The following is an 11929-nucleotide window of genomic DNA, read 5'->3' on the forward strand; positions in this document are numbered from 1 at the left end:
ATTGTTTTTTTTTTTTTTACCAAAAAATTTGCAACATTCATATTTTAAAGAAGAGACTAAATTGGAGAAATGAATTGTATTATTAAGTATGTTGTATATTCAAGTTGTTTGTTCAAGTTGTCTATAATGATACAATATAAAAGGATATTTATAGGTACTAAGAGAATCGTAATAATAAAGACGTAATCTCCTATAATAAACATTCAGATATACTAAATAATACTAATTGATCCTAATTGATCATAATTATATTCTAACATCCCCTCTCAAACTCAAGCGAAACTTATTTAAAACAATGAAATAAAGAGAAAAAATTGCATAAAACAGGTGCAGACAGAACTGCCAAAAGGAAGCGCAGATGGAACTGCCGCTTATTTGAAGGAAGCACAGATGGAACTGCCGCTAGTCTGAAGGAAGCGCAGACGGAATTGTCGTTGTCTGAAGGAAGTGTAGACGGAACTGACAGACGAAACTGCCACAAGGAAACATAGATGAAACGCAGACGAAACTGCCACGAAAGAACGCAGACTGAACTGCCACGAAAGAATGCAGACGGAACTGGCATAAAAGAACGCAGACAGAACTGCCGAAAGAGAGCGAAAACTATATGATTTCTTTATGAGGATAGGTAAGTAGTGGATAACAATGATGTTTGATCATTCAACTCGAAAAAAAACACAAGACAGAGAAAAATAGGCTAGTCAATGGGGTGAATAAGTATCAAAGGAGTAATAAAAGGTAAGGAAAAATGGCATAGGAAAAAAAAGTGAAAAAACTACGGTGATTTCACCGCAAGAAAAACAACCTATTCTCTTCAAAGAGGATATCATAGCTCTGATATCATGTTAGAAACGGGAGAGGGAGCAATAGAAAAAATGTTTGTGAGTATTCAAGTTGTTTACAATGATACAATATAAAAGGGTATTTATAGGTATTAAGAGAATCGTAATAATAAAGACGTAATCTACTATAATAAATATTCAGATATACTAAATAATACTAATTGATGCTAATTATATTCTAACAATTCATTAATATTTTTTGGAATAATATTATACATTATGTCTTTGGTTGGGTTTGGTTCATAAAAATACATGGATGTGTAGTATTACGCTATTTTTTGTTAATATAACTCTATTAAATAAAATGAAAATAAGTGAAAGTGGAAAAATAAAGGTAGAATTCATTTAATTTAAAATATTTTTAATTGTTTTCTTAGTTTTACATAAATTATTATAATTAAATGGAAAATTATTTAAGAGAAAAAGAAATACCATTTTCTTCAAGAAGCCTTATTCGCTATTGAGAATTGTGGCCGACAATAGTTGAGAATAAGAAAAAACGCATATTTCTTCATTCGCAATATTTCGCATGATTAGATTTTCTTGTCATACGTGAAATTAAAGTGTCTTTGCTACTTCAAGCAAATGTCTTCGATTAGATTTTCTTGAGTGCACGATGTCTCCGTTGCATATTTAGGTAAAAACAATGTCCAAACTTACCCACCTTATTGTAGTGGTTCTGCTTTAGATATAAAGAAGAGATTAATATAAGGAAATAATAGGAAGATTATTCTAAAGTTGAAAGTGAGAGATATAATTTGTTACCATGTGAAGTAGATTCGGTTTACATCACAACATCCACTCTCTATAAGTGAACTAACTTCTTTTTCCTTTTCAATTCCAATTCTGTACTATCACTTTTTGGCCCCATCAACCAATAGTGTCTCTTTGCTTTCCTACTTGCTCCCTTAAAGCAGAATATGCAAAATTGCAGAATGTGGCCAAGAGACTGATATTAAAGATTCAAAGGAAGAAGCAAGATGAGAGTACTTCAATATTATTGATGTGTAAAAAGCACTTCAATATAGAGTTGCCCGTTGGTTATATTTCACGAACATAAATATATAGAATACAATAAGTTTTGGTATGGGAACAGTTACATAAAACGCAATACTAGGGATGTCAATGCGATGGGCGGGGGCGGAGGATGCCTCCCTACTCCCCGTCCCCGCCCCCAGAATTGATCTCCATCCCCGTCCCTATCCCCGTCATGGGGAATAATCGTCCCATCCTCATTTCCCGCGGGACCCCATTCCTCATCTCCCTATGTTAAACATTTATATGAAAATTATAGTGAAAAAAAAAACAAACTACAAAACATTATTACAAATATTTCTTATCCAAGATTATAAGTCCAGAAATACAACATAACAAATTATAGTTTATAAGGGGGTAAGCACTGAGCAGGAAGAGTGGCCGGTAACGACTGGCGAGGGGATATGCTGCTATGGTTGTGACTGTGGACACAACTATGGGGGATTGGGAGTTTTGAACTTTTCTGGAGAGTTGGGGCTTCGAAATGGCGCTAAGTGGAATAGTAGGAGAGAATGGAAGACATTCAATAAGGTAGGGTTAGGGTTTTCAATAGGTGAAATTACTAAAAAGTCCCTATATTAGAAATAAATTCAAGGTATTTAAATAAACTTAAGAATTCGAGGAATTATCGGGGATGGGGCGGGGATTCCCGCTCGGGTCCCCGTGCTTGTCTCGGAGGAATTTTAGTCCCCATCCCCATCTCCACGGAAAAAATTTCCCGTCTTTGGGTCCCCATTCGGAGCAGTCCCCGCCGTACTTCAGGAAATTTTGACACCCCTACGCAATATGCAGTACAACATATGTAAAATATTTTTTATGAAAATTACACATATGACATTCAAGTACGTAGATGAATTGGTATGCTGTATGCACAAAGTAATACGGGGACGCTACCTAATTAGTAAATTTATATAAGAATCATTAGATATTCAAAGCATGCTCATTATCACCTCAGCATAAATTACATATGAAGCTACTACAATTACATGACATGATATTATCACTGCCAGTTTATTAGTTTGCAAAGTTGCTGGGAATTGAAGCTTTACAACTCATGTTTAAAAATGTCAAAAGTTGATCAAGTTGCTAGATAACTCATGAGAGTTCTCCGATCATTGAAACGTCAAGTAATGCAAATAAAAAAGTTTCCATTTTGCCAAATTTTTTAAGCCTGCCAAAAAGCTGGGAAAAGTGTGGCCAAAAAAGATGCCACACTTTTTGAGCTGTAGCCATACTTTGTAAAGCGTCACGTATTCAGTCGTGACCAATTCTCTATGGTTATACTTTACTTGATCAATTGCCATGCTCCTTTTGGCTGCACTTTTTTGTTGGAAAAATGTAGCTATTGTTAGAGACTTATTACCATGCTTTAAGCTAAGCGTGGAAATTAAGTTAATCTCGTTGCCACGTTTTTAATACATGCATGTATGTATGGCTGGTGCAACTCTTTCTCAACGTACCGATATGGGAGGTCATGACCACACTTTTGTAGCATACCAATATGGTAGGCTATGACCATTCTTTCAAACATGCAATAAAGGTAGGTTACCGCCACATTTTTAAAGCGTGCCAAAATGATATGTTGTGGCTTCGGTTTTACAACATGCCGAGAACAAAGCCAAGGTAAGATATCACCATGCTTCTATAATGTGCCAAGTTAGGTTGTTGCCATGTTTCTGGTATTTCAAATGTGGTATTTTGAATTGTCCAAATAAAAAACTACCATTTAGGATTGTACACTACTACATTTTAGACTTTTAGTAACATTTATATGTTAACATTTGTTAAAATGTTAGTAGTTATCATAAAATTAAATTTTAAGTAACATTTATACTCAAATGTTAGTAAATATATTTAATTTTTTTTAGAAAGGTTACAAAAAGTGTTACCTATTCTATTCTCAGTTAGTTTTCAAAATCGCAACCACATCTCATTCTCACTGTCAGTGCTTTGAAACATGAAATCTCGTCTCCATCCTCCTCAATTTTTTGCTCTGCCTCTTCGATTCTCTCCTCAAGATGGAAACCACAATCGCGTGTTATGCTCTGAAGTTCTGAATCCATCTTTTAATCCTCTTCAATCTCTTGCTCTAACTCTTCGATCTCTCTTCCACCACTGTCATCGAAGCCTCCGTCGTGCCATCGTCACTGTCAACGTGAGTTCTCCACTCTAGGATCTGAATTGGAAACTCTTAAGGTACGTAGCACATAATCTATTGTTTTATGCTTGTGTTCTTGTGTCTAAAGTTAATCTCGTTGAATTGAATCCATGTCTTCTGAAAATTGTGCCTTTTGTTAATCTCATGCTTCACTACTCATTTCAATCATTTTGGAAATGAAAAGGTTGATTTGATAGGTTCACAAGTCTTTCATACTAGTTCTCTTACCTGATTGTGCCTTAAGCGATTCATCAACATCATGCAATGGAGTTTCTTATTCCAGATCGAAAAAGAGAAACTTCAACAGCACAAGTAACTTGTCTTAGTTTTCGCTGAATTTCATTTGGCTTATCAATTATAGCTAAAAAATTATAGTTAATGAATTTTCATTGTTATGCCAATGAATGCATATGTTGTGTTTGATGAATGATAATAAATCCAAATTTTTTGAGTCCGAGTTTTTTTAATAAAATCCGAGTTTTTTTAATAAAGTTCTTTATTCTTTTGGAAGTGCATTTAAGGTGTTTGAAGAAATGCCTCACAGAATTTTATGTTACTATATATCTTATATCTTAGAGAAATTCGGACATAGTACAATTTAAGAGAGTATGATTTGAGAATATACAAAATAAAAATTTTCTTGAAGTCACCAAAAGTCTAATGCAATAATCTCTTTTGACAAAGTATTGAAAATATCAACTCAGCTCCATTTTCATGTTAACAAAATATTTTTTTTATGAACAGTTTTAGTATGCGAGTTAATGTAAAATTTTCACTATCACCTTTAGTGAAGATATCAATCAAATTGTTATATTAGTGTACTGAAAATTCAAGAAGGTACAATATATAATAATTAACTAAGTCGTAATCTTCCTCTAATTATTCTGAATATTAATTAATATGTTTTTGTTTAATAATAACTTATGATTAGTAATAGTAGTAACTCTTGGAATAATAAGCCGTTCATCATCTCTATTGCAGACAAGTTTATCTGTTCTATGCTACCTGAATCACCTTCCCTATCAATTTCATACTCTCCAGGTAATCAAATTAATTAATAAACCGAATAATATATATGTTGGGTTTAAATTGGGAGTTAATTAACTTAATTAATATATGGTGTTTTTGAGAGTAGCAGGGCTTATGTTCAAGCCATGAGGGAGTAACTTGCAGCATGCAACGGCATTTTCATTTCTTTCATTTCATTACTATATCCCGAGCATGACAATAGTTTTTAGTTTTTTACATTTGAGCAGGGCTTATGTTCGTCTAGGTAATTTCATACTCTCAATCCCCTTTATTAATAATTATTTTATTGAATTGTAAGAATCCTGTAATAGTTTTGATGCTGCAGATTTTGTTGAATTATGAGAATCCCCTTTATCAATCTTTTTTTTCTAATTTTTCTTTTCAGCTTTGATGCTACAGATTTTGTTGAATTGTGAGAATCCTTTAACTCTATATTTTAATTTTTATTTTTAAAGTTATGGTTTCCTCATTAAAGAAAGTAACCATGATGATGTAGGGTAGGTGTGCATTCCATTGTTAACCTCTTTTTAATCATGATAATAAAATCCTTAACATCCCTGTTGTAAGTATCTAGAAAGTTTTGGTTTGTACTTTTATGCTTACATATTCCGTGTTGAGAATCATGAATGCAGTGAGAATCTGTCAGACACATACAGAGTATCAACCACGATCACTATACTTTGATGGTAACAATTTTGATTCTACAGGGATCTTATGAGCCATTTTGTATGTTTCCTCTAAACCAGGGATATTTACCTTCCTCTACAGGGATCTTATGGAGCACTGCTGGTTGATGGGCTTGGAGATGGTATCCTCTTAGAAGAACCAGACAAGGATTTTGAGTTCCTCAGAAATATATCTTTCAATTTGCTGCAAGGGTGCAGAATGAGAAACACAAAGACAGTATGTTGTTCAACCCTTTAACAAGACATAGGTTGAATTCGAAGGAATAGCATATGTGATCTTTACTTCTATGTCTAATGTGTTGCATGAGTATGTGTCATGCCCATCCTGTGGCAGAACATTGTTTGATCTTCAAGAAATAAGTGCATAAATTCGGGAAAAGACATCACACTTGCATGGTGTTTCCGTAATCACCTACTCCTAACTCCTTTCCTCTATAAACCACACATCTCGCTTTTTTAACCATGCACTATGGTTTGCAAAGTTGCATAAAACAAGAAACTTTGCTATTTTTGTAATGTATTGTTGTCTCCTGCATCAGATTGCAATCATGGGATGCATTGTAAATGGACCCAGAGAGATGGCTGATGCAGACTTTGGTTAATTTTAAAAGGACACTGCTTCTTATTTGTTCAAGTATTTTCTAGCCCTACTTTTATTTCAACTTCTCCTTTTAACTACCTCAAGTACATATGCATTTGTCTTTTCAACCAGAGCTTACCTTTGCTATAACTGTTTACTGCATCTTCCCTCTCTTTGTGGTCTGTTAAATATGTTACCTTGTCATAGGTTCCCAAGGATTTGATCGCTATCTTACCGTGAGAAGCAATGGTGGACTAAATCAAATGCGAACTGGTGTAAGTGACTGCTTATTTCTTGTAAAGTCATGTAAATGGTAACGAATGAAATTCATGCTCTTCTGCCTATAATTGTATGTATGATAATTTCAAACTTTATTCAATGAGTTACTGGTATAGAGGAGAGAGAAGCTCATTTGAAAACTCGATGAGTGATCCACAACTTTAGACTGTTAAGAACTTTGCCATCACCTCTTCTTTTTTTTTTATAGATTAATTATTTGCATTTGTATGACTATTTGAGTAGTGACACAAATAGATGAGGATATTATATGCCTAATAATCTGGTCTTCACACAGGAGCTGCTTGGGAATTGTGAGGGTCAGATAAATAACAACAGGATATAAACATAGGAGTTTATTTGCTAGTATATATATTTGGAAGCTAGACATGTGTGACTGTTTGAGTAATAAGAAAGGTTCCATTTCCATTTCTTGCATCATTCTCCACTTGAGTATATACATAAGCCGCTAGTTATTCTACTCTCTGGTCTTCACTGAAGTTGAAATTGCTACAATGAGTTACTGGTGAAATTCAGTGTTCAATCTCCACTTGAATACTTGATCCTCTCAATTCTATAGAGAATTCTTACATGACTTAATATTTACTTGACCTACTGAGACTGCATATCGTTTTCATGTAAGATGTAATCCTTGTTGCTAAATCCAACATCTTAAAAATTGCTGCCACCATTATAATTTTTTTTGTAGATTATCTACCCATAGAATAGCAAGAATGTTTAGATGGTAACTACCATATCTTATTCCCTGTTATCTCTAGTCAATCTCTTATATTTTAGGATCTGAAGTGATCGATTTATGCAATGTGCATAACTAATCAATGTGCTATTTGAATCTGTCTGTGTGTGCATATTTCTATATTTCTTTCATTTAGTGGATAGCATTTGCATTGCAATTATGCAGATAGCAGACCGAAGCTGGTGGCAGGATCTGCTGAGGGATATTCTGGGCATGTTGACAGGAAGCTTAGGGAGGGGAGGATGAACCACCCGAAGGGGATAACATTTGATGACCGTGGAAATATCTACATTGTAGATACTATGAATATGGCAATTAGGAAAATTAGTGACTCAGGTAGACATTATGTTAGCTATAGTCATGTATAGGACCTCTCTCCATGCCGGGTATTTTTTCATCTGAATCTATATATGGGATACCTAAAAGATAAGATATAAAACTTTCCCTTTAGTATTTTTGATAACTTACAAGTCCTCTGTTTGTATATATATATGTGGTTGCATTGTAGCTTATAGGCCATGTAATGTTTGATAACTTTATTTATTGAATTATGATTTTTGTTTTAGGCGTTACAACGATTGCCGGTGGAGGAAAATGGAGTCGTGGAAGGGGCCATGTTGATTGACCAAGTGAGGAAGCTAAATTTTTTTATGTATTGTGTATCCCTTTTCCTTTTCTTTTATATATGGAATGTTCATAGAGTTTAAGTGCTATAAGTATTTTTTTTATTTATTTTATTTGTATCACGAAGCAAATTTGTACAATAATTATTGATTAATGAAAAAGGCTATAAAAATTTTATTTTGTGAATTTGTGAATTTAATGAAATATTTCATGTTGTAGTAATTAATTTTAATATATTTATATTATGTATAATATAAAATAAAAAATAAAAAATAGTATAATATAACTAAAAAAAATGTTACTAAAGATCTTTTGTAATATTTTTTAAGTGTTACAAAAAATATATATGGTAATATTTTTTAAAGTGTTACAAAAAATATCTATTGTAATATTTTTCTAAGTTTTACATAAAATATTTATTGTAACATGTTACATAAAATATCTATTGTAACATTTTTTAAGTATTACAAAAAATATCTATGGTAACATTTTTTTAATGTGTTACAAAATATATCTATGGTAACATTTCTTTAAGTGTTACTAAGAAAGGTTTATTATAACATTTCTCATAATGTTACTATAGAAGATCTATTGTAACATTTTTACTAAATGTTATTAAATCTTTAGAAAAATATTAGTAAAACTCTTTAGTAATATAGGGTATATTTAACATTTGTTTAAATGTCACTAATATACATAGCTAACATTTTAATATGATTTGATAATATTTTTTAAATGTTAGTAAAAGTCAATTATGTAGTAGTGATAATTTAATCCAATATATTCTTGTTATCGGAAAAGCTAACTTGAGCACTCAAATAAATGGAACAAATATTAACAATTCCGCTAAATAACCAAGAGGAGTTCTTACTAACTCTTACCAACTTCTATTGAGCTGGATTTTAGAGCCTATTTCAAAAAAAAAAAAAAACACATCTAATNNCATCTAATCATCCATGGTAAACCTAATTCACCCCCAATTATTACTACTAAACATAATTAATCCTATCTTTTTTCACCGTTCAAGTCTAGCTTCATCTCCCAATCCCGACGACTGCCCCTTCTTGACCTCCCTCTTCCATCGCCGCATCAACAGTGGTCAATGCCGCCCGCGCTTTCGTCGGCAAGCAACCATTGGTCTTCAAAAGTGTATTTGAGTGCCACCGTTGCTGTACAAGACACATGCATAAGAAGAAACTCCCTGTACAAGACACATTCGCAAAAGACACCTCTGTTACATTCACATACAAAATACACCTCCATTAGAAGACATATGTATAAAAAGACACTTCGTGAAGACACGTGCATAAAAAGACACCACCATTAGAAGAACATTCATAACCCACATCAATGGATGATGCATTCGTTCCTTCTTCTCTAAATATACGTTCCATTGACGAAGCCATCGGAAGATGTGGGATTTTTGTTCGCGGCTTTCGGACGACATCGACGGATACACGTTCGATGGCAATCGGGTGATGGAACACGCACGAATTTTCGCGATAACAAGTTTCACCGTCACGAAACGGTGGTGCACCAATGAACCGGCGACGCAGCGGTTATTGCGGCTGGAACGGCGACGCACCGCAGAGGCGGCAAATCGGCACCTAGCAAGGAAGATGACCACAACTCGCACGATAAAAGCTTCTGCCGGAGCAAAACGGCCGCGCACCAAGGAGTCGGTGACATGGTGGTTGTGCAGCTATGACGGGAGCGCGCTACAGCAGCAGCGAAGCGGCACTGTTGGCGAGAAAGAAGATGCCGCGATGATAGGAGGATGATGGACGCTGATCACAGTGACCTTGTGGGAGGCTACTTAGCACAATTCTTGTTATTCAAATTTTTCATTAATGTCATTTTTTGAAATTCAAATTTATTAAAATAATTTAAAATTTTTAATTATTAATTGAGTTGTCAAAAATTAAAAAATTGACTCTTGGTACCCGATACTTTATTTTCTATTAATTATATACTTAGAAAACATCCAACATATACAAATTACACACTGCATACATAATGGTCATATCATGATTCATTGACATAGAAAACACCCAAAAAAGATACTCATGGATGATAGCAACTGTCATAGAAATTAGTATGTTCCCTTACAAACTCTATCACATGCTAACTCTATCACATTTTTGCTCTCTTTAAAAACTTCATTACAAAAAATTGTTTTCCACCTTAGTCATTGCCATTAAGAGAAATTAATTTGCTCCATTTCACTCTATTGTCATCATTACCCTACACAATAAAAAGCATTCCTAGTTACAAAACTTTAAATAGAGCTGCAAGATTTTCAATACTCATTAAAATAGTCTGATTTTCAAAAATGAACAAATTGGTGGTCTATGAATTTACGAGTTACAAATCTCCGTTCGTCCTTGATTTAAGTTCCATTAATATTGTGCTGACATAAAGCATAATAATGCTAAGGTGCAAGACATCTTTAACGGTAAGGTAACATGGCTAGAATTTTAGTATGATCAAATAGATATCCCGAATTAGTAAATTCCATACATTTTAGTCTCCACCAATATATAACCAATTAATCAATTACGCACTTGAGAAAATCTTATATAGTAATTACTAATTAATGCAATATTAAATTATATTTAAATTTATTAATTATCAAAAGTTAACTTGAGAAAAGGATGGCACATGATGTGGTATATGGAGATAGAGGGAGTTGAAGTTAATAAGAAATGATGGATGATGGTGGATGAAGAGAGATGATGTGATGAGGAGAAGTGAGGTTGCGAGAGTAAGGGAGTTGGTTTCGGAGATTGAGAGTCAGAGTAGTTGAGTTTTGAAAAGCAAGCATGAGATGTGATATCAGCAAGCATGTGGTGGAAAGGTGGAGTACAAAAACCAAATAAAGAGGAGGTGGTTAGTTTTGTGTTGGGGAGAGAGAGAGAGAGAACTTCTTAAGGCTTAAAGAAAACATACGAAAAATAACTATATTGTGTCATGAAATTTTCATTCCTAACGTAAAATTCTCTCTCGATCATCATTTCATATGTTTTGATGCACTTAAAAGATTTCAGGGTTAAGCTATTAAACTTTAGGTTGTAATACAAGGATCATGTAAAGTGACATTTTACATAAAAATGTTTAGAATGATGACAAATTTATACACAAAAATTTAAACTCATTTTGCACTTATAAAAGATAAGTTTCTATTGTCAAACTATATATGAATAAGAAAAAATTATTTAAAATTTCTAAATTATTCACCAAATATAACCTATTTTACCCCTAACTCCTCACCACCACTCTGATTCCCGATGCTTTAGTACCACCACCCAAATCCTTCTTTATTCAATTCTCATCCTCAGCAACCACCACTTCTATCATCACCACCTCTTTCTCCTTACCACCATGCTCTATATATATAATCCTATATTTCTTGACTTTAATTGGATCTTTGAAGACATCAAACAATTGTTCATAAGTTTCATCATGATAGATTTGGAGATTTTATTTTTGAGACTTTTCACTAACCTAGATACTTCTGGTGTAAGACCCAGAAAAATTATAAGAAGGATTAATTGGATAATTAATCATTAAATTAAAATAATTAAAAACGTGTCCGGATGGAGTCAAAAATTAAAATTTAGGGATTTGAAATTTTAACAATGATATTTGAATTCAAAAAATTTTTTCGAGCGGAAAAATACGTAAAAACACATATCGGTAACTTAATTGGCAGTATCGGTTTAAGTCTGTTTGGCATTTCAAGTGAGACAATTAATTATGAGTGAAGAAGGTTAAGAAACTAAAATTTAAAATTTGGAAAGTAGAAATAATTGAAATACAAATTAAAACACTAATCTTAAAGATTTTGGCATAAAGTTGGACCAACGGTTTAAATCGGGTGAACCGGGCGTAAGTCGGCCCAATCCCACATATATAAGCTTTGCACTTAAGCAAACTCAGCCA

The 11929-nt window shown here is 33.4% G+C and overlaps 1 long non-coding RNA gene across 8 annotated transcripts; it reads left to right on the plus strand.

The window, feature by feature from the left end:
* The first annotated feature begins 3779 nt into the window (after window positions 1-3779).
* Window positions 3780-8091, plus strand: LOC107462847 (uncharacterized). Of its 8 annotated transcripts, none has more exons than XR_008002158.1 (7): window positions 3780-4073; window positions 4220-4347; window positions 5017-5750; window positions 5833-5967; window positions 6290-6643; window positions 7529-7699; window positions 7930-8091. It is a non-coding gene; the product is annotated as an uncharacterized LOC107462847 (long non-coding RNA). The 8 variants fall into 8 exon arrangements; XR_008002159.1 differs by having other exon boundaries at window positions 6290-6384; window positions 6538-6643; window positions 7529-8091; XR_008002160.1 differs by having other exon boundaries at window positions 5017-5076; window positions 5171-5750; window positions 7529-8091.
* Window positions 8092-11929: the final 3838 nt, after the last annotated feature.

Source organism: Arachis duranensis, chromosome 8, assembly GCF_000817695.3.
Source record: "Arachis duranensis cultivar V14167 chromosome 8, aradu.V14167.gnm2.J7QH, whole genome shotgun sequence".
NCBI classification, from domain to species: domain Eukaryota; kingdom Viridiplantae; phylum Streptophyta; class Magnoliopsida; order Fabales; family Fabaceae; genus Arachis; species Arachis duranensis.